We start from the raw sequence: 21,197 nt of genomic DNA on the forward strand, positions 1-21,197 counted from the left end.
TGTCACTGCTAACCAGGCCACACGGCTGAGACCAGAAGGATCATCTCTCAGTGGATGCTGGGATAGTTAGTTCGGGGTTAGGCACTGAGAGAGCCACATTGCTGCTTTAGAGAAGGTCCTGAAAAATGAGAAAAGGTGTGGAAAAAGGGCTGCAGACATTATCTGAAGAGTGAAGAGGAAACCTTGGCTTGGCAAACTCAGAAAGCTTGGTCTGGTTGGCTTATTGGAAAAGGAGATGGAGAAGTGACTGGAGAAGAATTTTTTGGGGAGAAAAATGCCTGGTGATAAAAGTGTCTTTAATCTAGCAAAAAAAGGCCTTCCTTGGCTGCAAAGCAAAGCCAAACCACCCAGGCTTGTGGTTGCTGCAACGGGAAATTAATCACTTGGTTAACCCAGGTTCTTCATCCTTGGATATCTTTAAACTGGGAGCAGATGCGTTCCTGGAAGCAATGTTTCAGTCAGGTGCAAGCTGCTGAGTTGCAGGCAGGAGCTGCACCTGAATATCACACTCGCAGTGCTGAAAAGAGATGGGATGAACTCTGACGGATGGACATTCCAGCTGGATTTGCTTCAGCAGTTCTGGAAAGACTGCAAAGGGAGATCTGCCACGTCCTTGCTTACTGGTTTATGAGAGTTATGAGATTTCTTCTTGGTTTGAGGACACAGCCCTTATTCCTGTCTCAGAGCTTCTGACTGGGGTAGGGCAATGGCTCAGCAAATCAAGGTGATGGGAAAACCAGAGTGAGAATCACAGAATCATCAGGGTTGGAAGAGACTTTCAATCCAGCCCAATTAGAATTTCCAGTGGGAAATCTTGGAGTAGCCCAGGAAATGTTTCTGCTTATGAAGACAGTCTAGGAGAGCTGAGGGTGTTCTGCCTGGAGAAGAAAAGGGAGAGACCTCAGAGCCTCTTCCAGCGCCTAAAGGGGTTCCAGGAAAGCTGGAGAGGGACTTTGAGCAAGGGCCTGGAAGACAGGGCAAGGGGAAATGGCTTCCAACTGCCAGAGGGCAGAGATAGATGGGATATTGGAATCCTTCCCTGTGAGGGTGGTGAGGCCCTGGCACAGGGTGCCCAGAGAAGCTGTCCCTGGATCCCTGGAAGTGTCCAAGGCCAGGCTGGACGTGGCTTGGAGCAACCTGTGATGGTGGAAGGCGTCCCTGCCCATGACCAGGGAGCTGGAACTAGGCAATATATAATGTCCTTTCCAACCCAAATAATTCTCTCACTCTATGTTTTTTCATGCTTTTCTGCTGGTGTTCTTACACTCTTTATCCTTCTGGGTGTGCAGGTCATAAGCAAACAGGGAGGCTGTTGGATTTAGTATTTCACCTCTTCAAAATGGAATTGTCCTTTCTTTAATACTTACCCTGTTCTTCCTTCTTTTGGTTGTTTGTTTTTCTTTTTGAAGGCTGTTTCACTCCCAGCTGTTTCATTATCAGTGTTCAGTTTTCTCACTGGGCAGAATTTACAGGAGAGACTTTCAACAAATATGTGGCCTGAAAAATGCTTTTTCTGAGCTTTGCCTGTTGGGGAGAGGCAGCAGCAGCTGAAAAGGTCTAAAAAGCCCAATTAGACCACAGCCTGCAAGATGTAAGCATCAAGAAGGCAACTTCTTTGAATTCTGAGAAAATCTTCAGCAGTGGAGGAATAAAAAGTGAACAGGGCTGAAGGATGTTGTGACAGGTAGGGGACCTTGAAAAACTCAGTCCAAGCACTGGATCAAACCTCCATAACCTTTCCTCCTTGTGCAGCCTGTTCTTGTAAACCACTGGGGATGGAGACACTGTTCTTCCTCTCTCCTCTCTCTGCAGACAGGGAAATGAGGGACATATCACATTTACCCCATGCCTTATCTAGAACTGAACACTCCATGTCCTTCAGCTGCTCCTCACTGTCTGTGTTTTTCACTCTTCTCCTCATCCTTGTTGCTGTTTCCTGCATTTCCCCCACTTCCTCCTATAACTCCATGTGGTGCCCAAGCTGGACCCTGTGCTGGACCTCCTCGATCCCAGGTTTTGGACCAATTTAAGCATCTCAATGTGGAATAAAAGCCCTTTGCTCCAGCTGATTGATGCTCAGCCTCTGACCTGCAATGCAGATCCCCTTCTGCTCCTGCTCTGCTGCCCTGTGGTTGGTCACCATCAATCCCATCCTATTGCATGCAGGATCTCTTTCCTAAATCCACCTTTTCCTCCCAAAATTTTGTCCGTGGAGATTACTCTGTACTCTTACAAACATTCTGCTTCCAGTAGTTTTTATACCAATATGGGGATACTGTGTTCTCTTCTTGACAAATTTCCCACACTCCCACAGCACTGGGGGTGATCCAAACCTTTTGGAGGTCAGACTAGCCCCATCCATATGAGATGGAGGTGGGCTCCCAGCCCTCTGGGGCATCAAGGATTTCATTCCCTGGGTACACAGCCCTCGGCCCAGCAGGGAGGGGCTGCAGCCTCTTACATAGAGCAAGGCCCTAATACCTTTCATTGCATGGCAGGAGAAGAAAAAAAACCCTTTCCATTCATTCTGAGCAGGTTTTCCAGCCCCTCCCGTCTTGACCCTGATTGCTTATCAGCTGAGATATGTTTATCCTAAATCTTTCTTTTCTCTTTTTCGTGTCTCCCCCTCCACCTCTCCCTTTCCTGCTTTTTCTCCCACTGTTTCTCTCTCCCAGCAGCCCACGTGCACACCCCCTTCCCAAGGCCAGGGCTGAGCTTGCAGAGGAGTGAAGCTTCAGACTAAACTTTAATTTGCATGCTCCCTCTCTCAAGGGCACCCGGCATTTTTTCGGCTGTTGTTCACCGCAGAACTGGAAGGTTCTGGTTTGTGCCACTGTCGATCGAGACAGCACCAGTGTAATTACAGCATGTTCCCTCCCTGTGGAATTCAGGAGAGACCAGCTCCTTTTATAGCCTGGCCAGAGCCCCTCTGAGGGGCTGCTCTTGTGCCTCTTTTATACCCTCTGTCCCCAGACTGGTGTGAAAGTGCTGCAGCGTTGACCTCAAGCCCTGCAGGTCCTCTAAGTGGTTCCTAGAAAACCCTCCTGGCACTTTGCCCACGGGGTACAGTCACAGCTCTGCCCTGGGAGGGCTATGCTGCTGCTGGCCTGCATCTCTGCAAAGTCCCTGCTGCTGCAGACACTATTTGGAGACTAGGTCCTTAAAAAAATTCACATTATGGCTTAGAGACATGGTTTAGTGCTGGGCTTGGCAGTGCTGGGTTCGTGATTGGACTCCATCTTAGAGGGCTTTTCCAGCATGAATGGTTCTTTGATTGTCTACAGTGTGAACTGCCCAGTTGTGTACATCTCCTCTTTCCAGGAACTCTGTTCCTACCACTTCCTAAAGAATCCAGGAGCCCTTTTCCTCAGCAGAGGTTTTGCCCATGCCAGGGCAGATGTTAGGATGCAGATCGGGAGCCACCCTTGCTGCAATGATCTCCTGCCGGAGCAGTAGTGCTGGTAGGGAAGAAGCAAGGGGTGGGTTGAGAAGAGAAATCCTGCACTTTTGGTGTCTGGGAGGTACTTGTGCTGTAGGAAATCTGGGCCTTTTTGGTGTCCTGGTAGTTGACAGCAATGTCTGGTCAGGAGGATTAAATAGGGAGAAGGGAGGGCATCACTTCATGCTGCTTTCCCAGCCTTTTGAACCCAACTTTCAGCCAAAATCACACAGAAATATCAAAGCACAAATGAGCATCATCTTCTCTCTGTGGACCTGTGACTTCCATTCTGATGGACCTGTGATTTCCATTCTGTTTCTGTCTCTGGGAGCCCATCCTCTAGTTGTCCCCATGCATCCCAGCCTGCTGCTGTTTCTCCACATTCCCAACCACTGCACAAAAAAGTCCAGTGAATGCAACTCCTTCCCAACAGATATTTCACAAGGCGGACTGGCCTTTCTATGAAGTCCTTCCTGCTCCTTCTGTGAGGACACAGTGTTTCAGTGAAGTCATCCTGGAGTGTTTCTCTTGAATTGCAAAAGCAGGATGTTGCAAAATCCCTGAAGACTCTGTGAGAGTAAGACTGGGTAGAAATTGAAGAGTCTTGTTTCCTGAATTGTTGGGATGTTTTGGCTTTCCTCATCCTAAGGTCCATGAAGTGGGGACAGCGTATCTTAGGGTGGTCCAGAGTGTGTGTTGTTTCCCAAGTGAGACAGATTTAGTTATCCACTGGGTAGAGTGTTGGTCTGGGAAGTGAGGTGGGATTTAAACTCTCCTCCTTGAGTGTCTCATCATGCTTCTCCCCAGCTGTGAGACAGAGGCAGTGCAAGAGTGGGATGAAGAGAGCTCTGTGTTATCACAAATAACAAGAACAAGTGGGTTTCTAATCTTGGAGATGAGATGATTTTTCCGTCACAGGACACAGCTCCACTAATAAATAAAACAGTGCCAAACACAGACACTGGAACTTGATTGTCTCTGTCGTTGACATGGTGCTTGGCACAGCTGGCCAAGCCAGCTCCTGCCACCCTAAATCTGCACAGGGCAGAGCACAGGGATGCTGCTTCACCCAGACAAAATCCTGGTGGAACTTCCAGTCTTTGGGGGTGCCCTGTATGAACCCCCTCTGGGTGCAAGGAACGTGTGGCAAAGCACAGCTGAGCCTGTTGATGCATCACTCCTCTTGTGCTGCTTCTTAGACCCTTTACATAAACATTTGCAAGTGGCCAGGGTTGGGAAAGAGCCCATGAGCAGATAGGGCTCTGCTCTGACTCTGTGCGGCTGCTCAGATCTTTTTGCCCTGCTTTTCATGCAGATGAGCTTAGACCATGGCAGAGGTCAAACCAGCACAGGGTATCTTTAAAAAGCCCAGAGCTGAACCAGACACCTCTTCTCAAAAGCCTTCTTTGCCCATTGTTTTTTCCATTCCTGCCATACTCAGGTCACACCAGAGTTTCTATTTGCAGCACGTGGAAAGTGCAGCAGCTGCATGTCAAAAAAATGCAAGGAATAAAGAACTAGAGAAGAAAAGGGCAGATTGCACAAGGCAGTTCTTGTTTATCTTGCACTGGGGCTTGCAAGGTTGCAGAGATCCTCAGGCTGAGCTTGGATGGGGAGGAGATGTCCATTAGCTCTGTCTCCTTGATTTTCCATGTAAAGCTTTCCCCCCACTTTGCCACTCCGGTCCCCCCAGCACTGCCCCTGCCCCCCGTCCCATTAGGACCCAGCGGGCTGTCGGAAGCATAATGGAAGAGAGAGCTTTCATCCATCACAGACCTTGAAGAGTTCAGCGAGGCAGAGCCATCACAGAGGAGAAACATTCCTCCGCGAATCCCCTCTTGTCTCTCGGGTGGGAAGGGGGAGGAGGAGGGAGAGATAAGGCCAAACTAATTTGTCTTTTTTAATTGGCTCAGAATACTTGAACGAAAGCTGGTTTGTTATCCTTGGCTTTGCTCTGGCAGGCGTCCAGGATGTAGGGCAGGGCTGGAGGCTTCTGAAGAGTTAACCTCTTCTAAATATCCTATTAGGATCCTCTCCATTTAGTGTAAGGACGATGTAAGCAGAGCCACAGTGGGAGGGCCTCTTCGGCTTTCTTTTTTCCCTTTTTCTAGTGGAAACTCATCTTTGGAAGGGACACTGGGACACACAGAACAGCAAAGGCCTGAGGGTGAGAGTCTGCTGGTCAAATTTTACTGTATGCACTGTAAACATCCAGAGCTGAGCTAATCAGCCCGAGCTCACTTTGTAGTCAGTGAAGGGAGACACGCACTCGCTGTGGGACAATTGAGTCAGACTAAGGCAGGATCTGAAAGAGGTCAAATGATTCAGGCCCAGAGTCACTGGAAAGGGAGAATAGAATGGTTTGGGTTGGAATCATAGAATCACAGAATGGGTTGGGATGGAAGGGACCTTAAAAACTATCTAGTTCCAACTCCAAGGCATTTTATTCCTCAGGATGTTTACATTTATCTGGTGTCGCACAGATGTGACAACAGATCTGCTGCGAGGCCTGTGCAGGACTTGGAGAGCAGCTGGAGGGTGAGGGCATCTAAAATGGCACCTGATGTCAATGGATCAATCCGATGAAATCACTGTGGCTGACTCGGGCGCTGGATGTCTGGCCTTAGTTGCTCATGTCTTGTATACAGAATTGTGAAGAATCAAGGAATCATAGAATGATCTGGGTTGGAGGGGACCTTAAAAATCATCCATTCCAATCCTCCTGCCATAAGCAGAGACACCTTCCACTAGAGCAGGTTAAGAAGTGGCACCAAAGTCAGGTTTGGGGTCAGATTGACTGGCGATCCACGATTTCTGTTGAGTGACCTGTTTGTTGTAAAAGAGAGATCGCCAAATCCTTTAAAACAAACTCAAAGGCATATTTACAAGATTGTTTAGGCATGAACTCCACCTTCATCAGTCTTTGTGCTCATGATGTCTGACAGACAAAGTGGTGAAACTCACTTCCTTGAAGGGTCCCAACTGTACCTTTCATGAAGATGGATGGCGAGGGCCAGGCTGGTCCACGGGCTTGGAGCAACCTGGGCAAGTGGAAGGTGTCCCTGCCCATGGCAGGGGGCTGGAGCAAGATGAGCTTTAAAGCCCCTTCCAACCCAAACCATTCAATAATTTTATGTGTATGGAGCTGAGTTCAGGACAGTGCTGGTGGATCTTAGAAGAACCCTGTACTTTTCCAGGGCTCCTCACACACCCGACTGAGGTCCAGGCAAGAGGCATTCCTCAGAAAACCGGTGATGCCTCACACTTTGGCTTACTCCCGTGCTCAGAGGGGTGAATCCTTTTTTTTTGCAGAGGATTGCAGTCCTAGGTCAAGGCCTGTGCCCTCCACATGTCTGGGAGCATCAGATTTTCTTTGGTCTCTGACAGCATTACTGCAAAGTAATTTCTCTCTCTAGGCCGTGCGACTTTGGCAGGGGAAGAGGCGAGAGGCAGAGCCCAGCAGCTCTGACAGACAGTTTGCGAGGTCCAAGGGTTAATTCTGTGCTCCGTTATAAATTTCCCTTTGTAGAGCTGCCAGGCCTAATTGATTTAGGAGCCAAATTCCCATTTCTCAAAGAAGAGTTATCTGGACTTGCAAAAAGTGGAGCTTGCTTTCAACCCCAAAGCAGGAGAGTTAATGTGCGTTCTACATGCCATCTTAAATCACGTTAATTAACAATGTCATTTAATTCATAGAAATGCCTGATTTTTTTTTTTCTTTTTTTGTTTTTTTTTTTCCAGAACCCCATATGGTCATCAAAAACCATCATGTAGGCAGTTTAGTTGCATTCCTCAGCCTGATGGAAAGGAAATCTACCTTGTAGGGTAGATATTTGTTTATACAAATAAAAGCCTACAAAGTGAGAAAGGGAAAAATGTCCTGGAGAAATATATCCAAGACAGGAATGGTACAGCCAGGGCTGTGTTTGCCAGGGCTGGAAATCCCTGCTCCTTTTTTCATTGATGGAATTTCCTGGAGTTCACCCTGTGTGACCCAAGTAACGCCATCACAAACCAGTCCCAGCCTCTGGGTTTTGCTTTTCCCTGAGGTTTTAATCATCTATTCTGACAGATGCAGGCACAGAGGGGGTGGCCCTGCAGCCAAATACTTCTGTGGGTGCCCCTAGAAATGGGTCTTGTTCCAAAAGTCCCAAGATGCCTGAGGCAAGTCCCATCCCATGGCAGCTGCCACAGCCCCAGCCAAGGATCAAAGAACCCCAGGAGTGAAGGGGCTCCTCGAGGGCATCTCCCCTCTCCTCCTGCTCCAAGGCAGTCAGTACTGCCCTGCTTACCCTTGCCAGGGCTGCTCTGAACAATGCTGAGTTTCCCAGGCAGTTTTTCCTTCCCACATTTCCCTGTCCTTGCCATTAAAAGTCCCTTCCCTCCCTTCTTTTACCTCTCATGAAGGAATGTCACTCCTCAAGTGTCCCTGCAGACCAACCAATTTCACTGCTCCCTCCTTAATCTGACTTTCCTGCTCCTTTAGTCATTCTCTTGGCATTTTTTTGGGCTGTCCCCAGTCTGACCCCTCTTTCCCTTAAAGCCTGGAGGGGGGCCCAGTGCTCCAGCTGAGACCTTCCCAGCACCAAGGAGATAACTCCAGAGCTGACTTCAAAGATAATGCCATAACTCCACGGAGCTTCCCAATGGCTCAGACACTTCCCAGCTCCCCAGAGGTTGGGAAGAGGAGTTCCCATTATGAAAGGAGACAGGGGAAGGCAGATCTGGCACCCACATTTTGGTGTCTACATCCACCTGGCCAAGCCACGGGTTCTGCTGCTGAGGGGAGAGAGGAGCTGTAGTGGCTCCATCAATACTGGGGTGGGATTTGGTTGTCACAGGGGTGTCTAAGGTCATTTTAGTCTGAGGTCCTGCTGCCATTTGGCCTTCTGTTGACATCTCAGGTGCTTTCCGACTTTCCCAGCGCCTCTGTTCGGCCAACTGAATCGTAATTAAGGTAATAAAGGGAACATAAAGGGAATATAAAGGGAATTGAGACATCCAGATCACTCAAAGACACTGACCTGGGGAAATTTATTAGTCTTAATCCACAACTGAGTCCTGACTTGGCATGCCAAGTCTCACAGCCTCCCTTGCTGTTTCACATCTCCCTTCTCCACTCCCATCACTTTTCCCTTTTCCCTGCTCGGTGGAGGCACTGCAGGACCCTTTCCCTCTCCTGAGCATCCCCTGGGAGCAGAGCACTGAAACACCTGAGAGGGACCCCAGCACTTGGGATTTGAGCCTTGTGCAGAGGAAAGGGATGGTAAAACACCTTCCCTCAACTCCCCTCTCCCCATTGAGCCTTGCCTGGAGAGGAGCTGTCTCCTCCTGCCTGGGGATGTGCTGGAGGCTGAGCAGAGCCCATTCCTTCATGGAAACCCCCCTTCCCTTTTCCATGGCTCTCAGAGCTGGGCACCCCCAGCCCTGGGAGGGCTCTGACAGTAACCATGCCACGGGGGCTGTCAGTCAGAACAACGTTGGGCAGTGTCAGCCACAGTTCGCTGTAATCTCCCGGGGGGAGAGCGGTGCCAGAAGTGACAGCTACCTTTATCCACATCCCAGGGATATAAACAATATCCTGGAATAATGACAGGGGGAGCATAAGCATCAATATCCTTCAGCTGCTTCTCCCCCCTCTCTCTCCACTCCAGAGTATGTTCCTGAAAAGCCTCATTTCCTAATACCTGAGGTTTCTTTGCTTATTAGCCTTATCTGCTGGAGCAAAGTACCTCGGTGAAAGACATTTTTTGGTGACGTTTTTTGGAATGTTTTTGTAATCCTTGCATTTATAGGCAAAGACAAGGAGATCAAAGCTGCCCAGGGTTTATAAAGCATGTCAGGCTGAAAGTTTGACATCAATTAGAGTGATATACACGTTGTCCAGATTTATGAGAAAACACTGATTTGGCCCCATCTCCTGCCCCCCAGTCAGTGAAACTTTTTGCAGTGACTTGCATCTCTTTACAGGGACTGCTGATGAGTGATCAGGGATCTGTGACCCAGTGCCCAGTGGTTCTTCCCAGCTGGAATCCTGAGTGCACTGAGTTGGCCAGACTCAGCTGCTTCCATTCACTCTGCCCATGGCACTGCAGTGGCAGCAGTTAGAAATTATTCACTTGAGGTGTGTTTTAAAGGGGAAAGGGGATGCAGGAATGAGAATTTAGTTTTCCTCTTAATGCTCTTCTGCTTAATGCTTTTTTGTGGTGTGTCTTCTTATGATTTCTTTTGCAGTAAAAATGACGATCACCAGAAGGAATGGCTGAAAAATGTAAATCCTTCATGGTTTCACTGCAAGTGGACACATTCCCTCTAGAAAGGCAACTGAGGGATTTCCTAATGAGAGAGGTTTGGGTCCCCATCCCTACCACATCCCAGTGTGGACACCCTCTCTGTGACACAGCAGGGAAGGGGCAGGGGGGCCGCATGGTTGAGTTGTTCAGAAGAAAATATTTCAGTTCACAGCCTCTCTCAGGCTCAGGAAAACGAAACTGAAATCATCTGGCTCCCAGAGATGATCCATGACCTTCTCTTCAGCCCTCTTGCTGAAGGTGGCCGGGTGTGTAACAAAAAATAAGTGACTTATAGAGCGTGAAGGTAACGGAGGGGAGGGAAGGCTGTGCCTTTCATCTTCAGGCTGCTCCCCTGCACAGGTGGCTGTGCTGTCTTTGCTTTTGCCTTGATGCAGTGACGTGGTTGGGATGGAGCTGGATTCTGATTTATAGGCACAGACTCCCTCTCTTGTGATCTTCTGGGATTTGCGCAAAGAATCATGGAAAAGTTTGGGTTGGAAGGGACATTTAATGGTCAGCTAGTCTGGTCTTCTTGCAGTAAACCAGGACACCTTCCACTATCCCAGGCTGCTCCAAGCCCTGTCCAGCCTGGCTTTGGACACTTCCAGGGATTCTGAGGCAGCCCCAGCTTCTCTGGGCAACCTGTGCCAGGGCTTCCTCACCCTCACTGTAAAAAATTTCTTCCTTATATCTAGTCAAAATACAGCCTCTTCTAGTTTAAAATCATCACTCTATGTCACAACAGGCCCTACTAAAATTTTGTCACCGCTCATGCAAGGTGATTGTGATTAGCAAATCCTGACCTGAAGGAACATCTTGAAAAACATTTCTGGGGCTCAACTGTGTGTTTTGGAGATCCCCTGCCTTTGGGAATTTAGTCCAGGGAGAAGATCTGAAATGCCAGGAGAAAGTCAGCTTTCCCCCAGCTGGAGGAAGTCCCTAGACATGGATTTGGAAACAATGGAGCTGTGCATGTATCTGTTGTGCAGATTTCATTTACCTCTGGTGTCTGGACAGGCAGCAAATCCCACAGGATCATTTACCTCTGCATGGCTGGAGCAAATACAAAAGTAGTCCTGAATATCTGGGAGCCTAAAAAAAAGTTCTGGATTTAAAAATGGCCAAAGTGAAGGCAGGGTGGGGGATGAGATTAATAAATGCAAATTGGAGAGTTTATCCCTAAATTAGACCTTGCTTCCATCTCATTTCCCCTGCTGCCTTTCAGATATCCTCCCAGTGTTTCCTGGCAGTCCCTCCACATTTTTAACATCCAAATTTTCCTCATTTACCCCAGCGTTCACTGCTCTTCCTGTGTCTTGTGACCGAGGGTTGATTGTAATGGACGTTGTTCCTCCAGAGCAAACCAGGAGCTGATTGTCCCTTTAACCCTCCTGGAGCACAGAAATCCACCCAAACCAAGGAATTCTCCCAAAGCACCTATGGCAATTAGAAATGTAGTTTGCTGGGTGGAGGGAACAAAAGGTGAAGATTTCAGCAGGGACTTTTTTCCCTGTGTTGTCACAAGTTGTTCTATGCCACAACCGTGTAATGAGCACAGAAGCTTCCACCAGGATTTTCTACTTCCTCCAAGTGAAACCCAGTGCTGCAATGATTCTCTCAAATCTCAAGGCTCCTACACATCTCAACACCTCCTCCAGATCAGACTGCAGGCAAAGAATAAGTTTTAATCACTTATTGCTTTTGCATGGAAAATATCTCAGTGAAGAGGCTTTTCAGCTCCTTTTTGGCTGTTGAATATGTCCTATGATGGTCACTGGAGGTGTCACCCAGACCCTCAGCAGACCCTGGAAGGATTCAGCTCATGTTAGACACCTCCATTCAGCTCTCCAAGCTCCACTGACCATGGAGCCTGGGGACTACGGTGAATTCAAATGCCTAAAATCATCTTTGATAATTTCTTGGGATCCTTTGTCTCTGATGCTGAGTGCTGTGGTCCCATTTATTTGGAGTGATATTTGTGCTGTCCAACAAAGCCCATTCATGTGACCCAGCCTGTCTTCTGATCATCCTTTGGAGGAGCACTCTGAAAATTCATGTAGATCCATGAGTTGGCGTGGTAGAGTTTGTGACTCTGCAGCAAAGGATGCTTGAGAACAGACCAGAATCAACATTTATGGACCAAAGAGCTGATGTGGGGCTGTCCACTGCAGCTATTGTAGGCTGAAATGAATGAAGAATCCCTATGGGACCACCTTTAATGGCGTTTTCCTAATTTCTGCAGCTATTTAGGACCTCAAGGTGTGCAGGTTTTCTTGAAAGACAACCAGTAGTTTGTTCAGACCCCAGTGGCTCAGCACTTCCCACCTTGGGATTTTACAGTGGGAGCCAATGTTGTATCAGTGAACTGAGCTGAGTGATCCAATTCACCAGGGAAAGAAATATTTGTTACAACATCTCCTGAAGAGATTTTCAAAGGTTGTCTTTAGTTGTGGTGCACAACATCCTTTATTACAGCCACATCCTTTATTTCTTATTCTGGGCCAAACCAGAAATTACCATGCATGCCTGTTCTGCTCATTTCTCCCAGATTTTCAGAGACCTTCAGCTTCTCCAAGCTGTGCCATTCAGTCCATGCCTGCACTTGTTCCTCGTCTACAAAGCCATAGTGAGCAAGTTCAGTCTGGGAAAGGCACCAGAAACTGGGACCTCTCTTCCAAAAAGCTGCTTGTGGAAAAGGTGCCAACCAGAGAGAGAAATGCTCTGGTGATCCCTGCATGGCAGTGGGATAGAGAGCTAGAGTTTTAGCTGTCCTGGCTGCAATGCTTTCTCCTATGATTGCAGTGGGAAGGAAATGGGAAACCATGAAAATCATTAGAAGAAAGGCTGAGGTAACTGGCATTGTTCAGTCATTTTGAAACTCAGGGCAAAACATGTCGAAGTTTTCTCCATTTTTGGGTTGCTTTTTTTTTTTTTTTTTTTTTTTGGCTGAACTTGCCAAATTTGGCCTGAACTTGCAAAGAGACTTGATCTGCCAAAACCTGCATTTTTGAGTGAATTAATGATGGTCATGAAAAATTTCAGCCAGCTGAGACAAAACCCAGAGCAGTCTTGAAGAGATAAAGTTAAAATGGTGCAAAAGTCTTTCCAGACAGGCCTTTATGGTTAGCTCCTTAAAGGAATGCATGTACCTAACTCCCTCTCAAATGATGGAGAGTCACTACTTAATTCTTGGATGACTTTGGCCCTTCATGCTTAGATGGTGATGGCTGCTCTTGACAGCAGGAAGGACTGAACCAGCATCCACTGAAAGCAAAAAACAGAATTCACACTAATTCCATTCACCCCATCCAAGGATTTGCACAGACTTCCTACAGGACTATGAAGGCAACATTTGGTGGCACAGGATTGGGTCTGACCCTTCTTCCTCTGAGCAAATTCCTGCACTTGGCATGTTTCAAGCCCAGTTTGCTTTAGATTTAGCAGTGAAATGCAGATTCTGTTGACAAATGCCAGTGACTGTCTCTACTCTTTGGCCTTGTTTCGTTTTCAAATCAAAGAACAGCCTCAGCATCCTCCCTCATCCTCCCTTTTATTTCCCTCTTGGCAAAAAATAAAGGCGTATATTTTTCCTAGGATGCTGGTATCTCTGCCCAGAACATGCCATGATATTATTTTTAACTCTGTTTTCTCTTCCTTGCTTTTTTTTTATGGAAGAGCCTTGGAAGCCTCTCTTTTTTCCTTCATCTGCACCCACATCTGCTTTGCCCTTTCCTTCCCTTCCTCGCTGCTCCTGATAAAACACCTTGGTCTGATTCCAGCAAAATGCCAAATGTACTGTGCAGGGAGCTGGGCAGAAATACCTCTGCTGATTAAATCACCCTTTTTAAATAGCCTGAGCTGTTCATGTCAACCCTGGTGCCAAACAGTTTCTTGCCTACCCAAATCTCCTCAGCAGCAGCAGATCAGTGGCAGCCAACCTCTCTTGCTCTTGGCTTGTGCTGAAAAAAGGCACCTAAAAACCAGACAGATATGGAGACGTCTCCTGAAACAACAGGAGGAGGTGAAGGAGCAGGAAGAAACATTTCTGGGCGCACTGGATTTTGCATTTCACCCAAATTCTTGTTGTTTTCTTGCTGAGTGTGGGCTGGGTGTTATGTGAAGGGCCTTAGAAGGCTGACTGTCAGATGTGGTGTGTTTGGACCTTTCCTCTGATGGATGCACAGGGCAGTGAGGGGTTTTGGGAGGCTCAAGATTTGTCTTGGTGACCACCAAGGTCCTGCCACATAAAAAATATATGTGTAAAGAATACAGAGAATATATAAAAGAAAAAAAGGTAAAAACCAAAATGGCATCGCCTTATCTTTGAGATCTTGTGGCACTTCCTGACTTCCTGGTGCCGAGTTTTTCTTCTCAGGGGCATGGGGCAAAGGGGCTGCCCTGCTCATGGATGGCTGAGCTTCCAGTAGCTCCAATGCTCCCGTTCAGGTATGGAGGAAGGAGGAGTTGATTCCATCTTGCTGGGCACTCTGGGCCTTGCAGATGCTGCACCTCAGAGAAAAGGTTAAAGGATGAAAGGCATGAGGAGGAGACCTGACTTCCTCTGGGCTGGCTGTGCTCAGTGGATAACCAGGGAAGGAGAAACCATCTCTGACTAGGAACAGATTTCTCTTTAAGATGGAAAATACATTTTTCCTTACTATCCATACTGGTGGGCTACCAGAACTGCAGCAAAGGCTGAAACACTGTCCCTGTGCAGGGTGGATGCAGGCTCCAGTGCAGTTCTGCATCTCCTCTCTGGGGATTCCAGAGCTTTGATGTTTTCTTGTCCTCATTTGGGTTAGCACTAACAGGTGATTGGGCCTGTGGGCCAGGGAAAATCCTGGTCAAAGTCATGGTGGATTTATAATCCATGTGAAAACAGTGTGGATGTTTATATGGATAAAAAGAAAACCCAATTTTACACCAGCAAGACTTTAAGTGACACACCAGGGCTTTGTCAGGGGTACAAACCCTAAGTCTGAGGGGAGGAGGAGAAGCATGGGATCTAAAAAATATCCCATGGGAAGTTCTCAGCCTGCTGCTGGGGGAATCCAGCACTTTCAGTTGAAGCACCAGCTCAGGGACCCTGGACTGGAGCATCCCGCGCCCCAACCCCGTTATTCCACACTGGGCTGCCAGCGCAGCCCTGGCCTGTCCTTCCTGTTCCCAGGCAGGAGTCAAGGCCTCTGTGGCAGGAGAGCCTGACGCAGGCGCTCCCCCCGTGACGCTCCCGCTGCCGGGGACAGAACATTCCCCAGGGGAGGCGAGGGGTGGCCGGGGGGACAGGCACGGCCGCGCATGGACAGTCACCTTGAGCGGCTCCGCTGCCAGCAGGGATACGGCAGGGTTGTTTTGCCGTCCTGCTCCGAGCGAGAGGAGGAGGAGGAGGAGGAGGAGGAGGAGGAGGAGGAGGAGGAGGAGGAGTGGGGCCGACAGCAGGGATTTCATGGGAGATTGCGTTGGAAGTAACCGGCACAGCTGGGCTCCGTCCCGTGGCCTTCACCTGCTGCTTTACCCAGAGAAGAGGAGAGGAGAGATGTGCTCTAGAGCTCTTTGGTTTCTCCTGCTTTCACATTTTGTTTTCTCCCCAGGTGGAAGGACCCTCCGGTCCTGCACCATGGGTTGGGTCCATCCTATTAAGCTCTCTTCACCTTCCAAAAAGGATGGCCAGTCTCACGATGATTATTGGAAATTTGGGAATGGTGTCTGGCTCATAAAAACCCCAGAACTGTGCCTGGGACTCACCTGGGTTGGTGCTACCCAGGCCAAGCCAGACCTGTGCCAGACTAAGCAGGATGGAGAGTTTGGAGATGGAACTTCAAAGGGGTTTTTCCATGTTTCTAGGAAAGACAGAGAAATGGGGTCATCCCCTTTCCCTTCATCCATCTTTTTGGGCTCCTTCTGCTTCAGAGTGAACATTGATTGGGCATTTCCCCTGCAATGAATTATCCCAATGTTCCCTCCTTTTGCATCCAAGTGGGACAAGGCCAAGAGAACCCCTCTGAGTAAAACACAGTCCATCCCCAGGGCTCAGGCCTTCCTTACTTGTGTACAAGGAACTGAGGGTGGGAATCTGGAGAGGGGCTTGGGACAAGGGAGGATCAGGACACAGGGAATGGCTTCCCACTGCCAGAGGGCAGGGATAGATGGGAGATTGCGAAGGAATTATTCCCTGTGAGGGTGGGGAGGCCCTGGCACAGGTTGACCAGAGAAGTTGGGCTGCCTCTGGATCCCTGGAAGTGTCCAAGGCCAGGTTGGACAGGGCTTGGAGCAACCTGGGATAGTGGAACAAGTTGATCTTTACGGTTCTTTCCAACCCAAACCATTCAAGTATTCTATGAAACTGGAGGTGATTTAGATCACCAGCCTGGTGGGTGTTGCTGTGTTCCCAACAAACGGCTTTACATTTTCATGTCACACTTGGGGCTGGGATGTTGTTTTTCCATGCCAAAGTGCTCCACTGTCCCACTCTTTTTGGGTCAAGTCCATAAGAGACAAAGCAAGGCAATATTTTAGAAACACCGTCGGTGCTTCTGTGGCACCACACACCCAAACTGTGCACGCAGAGCACACACCAAACCAGTGCTCCCACCCCTGCAGCCTCCCCCGAGTCCCCAGCCCTCTGCATCCAACACACAGCCACAGGCTGAGCCTCTCCCAGCAATTTTGTCTCCGAGCAGCTGAAATGGGAGTGAGAAGAGGGCAGGGGGCTGGGGGGGGGGAAGGGTGTAAATTGCTCACGGAGGATGCTATCACGTCAAACGCACTGTTTACAAGCTGCTGCCAGGTTATTGAAGATCAGAGAGTCGCTGGCTCTAAACACAGCTACTCCTGGAGTACAGCGTGTCGGGGCTGGTTGATACATGTCCCCCCGCTGCCCTTGGGGTGACCCTTGAGACCCTGGAGTTATCAGGGGGAAGCAACCATGCGGTGGGGCTGGAGGACCACCTACAGTGCGAGGGGAGCCGTGGGGAGATGCTGCACAGCCCTAGGGGAGGAGATCTGGAGATACAGAGGGCTCCTGGCCTGTATAGAGCCAGGGCTGGGAACATACAGGGGCATCTAAACACCTGGGATAAACATTTGCCAGTCCATGGATGGCAGAGGTGGCTTTTTCCAGTCTGACCAGTTGGGTTGATTGATGTCCTCTGTGGTGTTGGCCCATGCAGAGAGGTGGCTCTGTCCAACAGATGAAAACCAGCGCTGGTGATTCCGGGCAAATTTGTGTTTATTGGTTGTATCTGGGGTATTAAATTCAACCCAGCCAGGAATCTGCTCATCTGCACTGCTAAACTCTTAACCTGTTCCTCCCAGAAACTATTAAAAAGCCAAACAATCCCTGGGCATCAGACTGGAGACAGCACACATCAAGAACAGCTCCCAAAATATATTTTGGATCTGTCCACGCTGTTTTGGATGGTTGACAGAGTTTAATGGCATGGACACAGCCAGAGCAGACCAACTGGCCTTAGGACCAGGGGAAAGAACTGGTGATTTTTTGTCTATGAGCACAGCTGTACTGAGTAGGTGCCAAAGTTTAAGGTACTGAAGAGTCAACACCTGCCAGAGCAGCCCTGGCAGTGTTTGTCCTACCAAAGGAAGGCCCCTGAGGTCCTTGTTTGAAGATGACAAAGTCTAGAGAAGGTGTTCCTGTCCAGAGAGGCTGGAACTGGATGATCTTTAGGATGTCTTCCAACCCAAACCATTCTGTGATTCTGTGATTTTATGAAAGCTGGTCAGATGCAGATGGGAGAGGCAAGGTGTGATATCAATTTCTGATCTCCTGGATGGGACAGACCAGTTGTTCTGGAGGTTTGATCTGGGTAAGAAACCAGGGGTAAAGCCTCTCACATGCACCTGTTCAGAGCAGCTGAACAGAGCTTGCCAGAGCACAATCCCCAGTCAAGGCTTATCCCTTTGGCTTGGAGGCTCCCTGTGGTTATGGAATCATTTAGACTGGAAAAGCCCTCTGGGATCATCAAGTCCAACCATCCCTCAGCACTGCCAAAGCCACCACTCACCCATGTCCCCAAGTGCCACATCCACACTTCATCCCTCCAGGGATGGTGGTTCAGCCACTGCCCTGGGCAGGCTGTTACCTCATTTCCAGCGGTGCCCTCACTCCCAGACCTCAGTAAGGTTTAAACTCCAATTTCTGATCATGACCCTGAGCACCCCCAGCCCATGGCAGTGGGATGACCACAGAAAATTCCCACCACCCTGCCACAGCTCCCTTTCCACTGTCTCCACCCTGTGGCTTCAGCCTACCCGCAAAGGAAAAGACAAAAGATAAGGTCAGAAAGAAGATTCAGGTGAGGATGAGTTAAATATACATTTGAAAGGCTGAGGGGGATCTCCTGCTATCACAGAGACAATGATGGCCAGTAAACCATCTGTCTCTGGTACAATCAGGGTGACATCTGGCATTTAGAGGATGGTGGCAGGGATTGGTGGCTCCAGAGAGATGTTCCTTCCTCCTTCTTTGCTGGCAGAGACTTGTAGCTCAGGTTTAAGGTAAGAGGACAAGCTGGCCATGAATCCTTTTCTTGCAACCACGAGGATGGCAAGGCCATCCTCATCTCCAGGGGGAGTCAGAGCTGGAGCTCCCGTTGCCAGCTCCCAGGATTGTGAGCAGGCCAGAGCAGCTGGCTATGCCTTCTCTCCAACACTGGATAAACTGCTAATTTTAGCTGGGAGTGACCTTGGACAGATTAAGGGAGGAGGAAACCCTGGGGAAAGGAGGTCTGGAAGCAGCCTAGGAAAGGAGAACCCTTGGCAGGTCACAGCCTGTCTGCAGTGGTCGGCAATCCCAAATGTCATGCGGTGGCATGAGCCCTGGGAGAGCAGAACAAGGAAATCAGTGATTTAGAGACTTTTCAAACCAGGGATGGTGTTGTAACACCTGGCTCAGCCCCCTGAGGGATGAGCAATACTCCAGAAACAGCCCCAGCCCTCTGCCTGCAACCCAACACAAACTTCTTTGGTTTGTGACTAAGGAAAATGCTTCCCTTGAGCCCTGTTATCCCTGTAGGGTTTTCCTGGCTGCTGGCAGAGATGGAATGTTGCCCTGAGCAGCCAGTGGGGATGGCGAGAACTTTCCTTGGGCTGATTTTTTTGCAAATTCTGTCTCTGCTTCCCACCAGGAACACATCTGTGCTCTCTGCCACCCTCACAGCCTGGCTGTGACACATGGACCCAACTTCTCCTTGGTTAGGGGTGCTCAGGGATGACCACAAATTATTTTCAGAGCCAGCCTGGAGTGTCACCTCCCTTGGGGATGCTCAGAACCAAGACTCCTCAGAGAAGCAAGCTCGGTGAATTCTCCCTTGGCACTGGGCTCCTGAGCAGCCCGGCCAGGGAGGGGGCCCTCCTGGAAAAAGTGGTCATTGTTCCCTTTGGTGGAGCAGCTCAGCGACCAGAGCCCAGCCTGGCAGGACATTGGCGCCCTTGTTGGCTCTGCAGTGTTTGCCAGGGAATATTTACCCCGCTGTGTGTGGGTGGAGGTAAAACAGAGCAAGGTGAGGGCTCCTCACCACCTCCCTTCCCCAGCAACCTTGATTTGCAGTGCCAGCAAGGCAAGTTCCAGGCAGCCTGTTCTGCACAGAGCAGGTGGAGACACTTGGATCCTCCCTTTATCCCCTTGGGAGAGATCCTGAGCTCCTGGAATGTGGCAGTGTGTGTGTGGGTGAGCTGTGCCTGCCAGCGCTGTCCTGCTCCAAACAAGAGCCCAGCATGGGATGGCATTGAAATAAAATCCCATTTCCCAGGACATGGGACAACGGCTTTAAGCTGAAGGAGGATAGATTTCAGTTAGGTGTAAGGAAGAAATTCTTGTCTGTGAAGAAGTTGTGGCTGCCCCCGGATCCCTGGAAGTGTCCAAGGCCAGGTTGGATGGGGCTTGGAGCAACCTGGGATAGTGGAAGGTGTCCCTGTCCAAAGCAGGAGGTTGGATCAAGATTATATTTAAGGTTCCTTCTATCCCAAAGCATTCTGTGATTCCATGGCTCTGTGGCTTTGATGCTTCTTTGCTCTTGTTTTACCCCAGCTGACCAAGCCCATCTTGCAGCTCCAGGGTCCAGCTGCAGATGGAGTGTGTGCTCTGCTGAGTCTTTTATTAGACATGAGAAAATCTACACTGCTGAGAGTGCCCAGGTTCTGAGGAAAGCTGGAGCTCACACCTTACCAGAGACAGCAGAAAAACCACCGAGTGCTGCAGCTCCCTACAACCCTGCCCTCTCACTGGTTTTCCTTTGCTGTCCCTCCCTCTCCCTCCTCTCTCTCCTCAGCACCTGCTGATTTTTCCATGCCAATCTCCCCCCTGGCTCCAAGTTTCCAGATACCCTCCCTACTTTTCCAAGATGTCACAGTGCACAGACATTTCTCAGGGAAGGTTTTACATTGCAGCCATGGGATATTTCTAGATCTGCAAGGTGAAGAACTAAGAAATACCACAGAAACCTTCTCTCCAAAGCCCCAAACCACTTGTAAACAGGGTGTTAATGACAACGAACTTAGCACAAGACTAGACCTTGGGGATGCAGTAACAGGACCAAGGCTTCACGGGAAAGCAAAGACCAAAAATGGAAGACTGAATTTTTCAGTGTGAGAGTTGGAAAGACCATTCCAGTGGCACCCTGGGAAGAAATGAAAGGATTATCTTGGATATTATGCAGGATACGCATCACTTGATAACCTTTTTAATACTTGTCTGGGCCATTCAGGGGTTCATGCTCTGTCTGTGACAGGAATTGACTCATATCTTGTGAAATACCTTTGCACAGCTCTACAAGTTTTTCTTGGGCAGGTTGAATTTGAGAGCCTGGATCACTTTTATCACCTTTCTCCTGCTCCATGACTCCCCTGTGAGCCTCTGGCTGGAGCTCACCCATGTGAAGAGGCAGCTCTTAGGCTGCCAGGTTGGTATGGGGATGAAAGGGTTTTTCCAGGGCTTTCTGATGGCATTGGAGATGTCCTGGGCTGTAGGTCACAGATGACAGCACCCCACTCCTCACCTGGGATTGTGATGCAACCCCTGATGTCCATGCTCAGGAGGGGAGGTCCTTTTCTGTCCAGCTGTGGTGGAGGAGCTGCAGGGCCCATTTCCCAGAGGTTTTGGTGCGTGTTTTGTAAAACTGTGGATGTTTTGTAAAACCATGGCTGCTCACTGAGCTCACACTCTCCCTCCATCCCCTGGAGAGGCTCAGCTTGGTGGCACAGCCCCAGCCTGCTCCCCAAAGCAAGGGAAGAGTTTCCAGTGGCTTCATGGAGGAGATTATGGAGCCAGGTCTGCCCCAGGGAACAAATTTAATGTGATTGTTCAGCAGGAACAAAAAGGACCATGGTGTCCAGGGCAGAGGAAGCTCAGCTCACAGCCTCTTGTTATGTTCACCCTGGGCTTGGCCACGTGCTGCAACTGGCCATAAAAATATCCATTTCCTTTCTAATTTGAGCCACAACACTTGACA

Source organism: Vidua chalybeata, chromosome 3, assembly GCF_026979565.1.
Source record: "Vidua chalybeata isolate OUT-0048 chromosome 3, bVidCha1 merged haplotype, whole genome shotgun sequence".
Classification (NCBI taxonomy): Eukaryota; Metazoa; Chordata; class Aves; order Passeriformes; family Viduidae; genus Vidua; species Vidua chalybeata.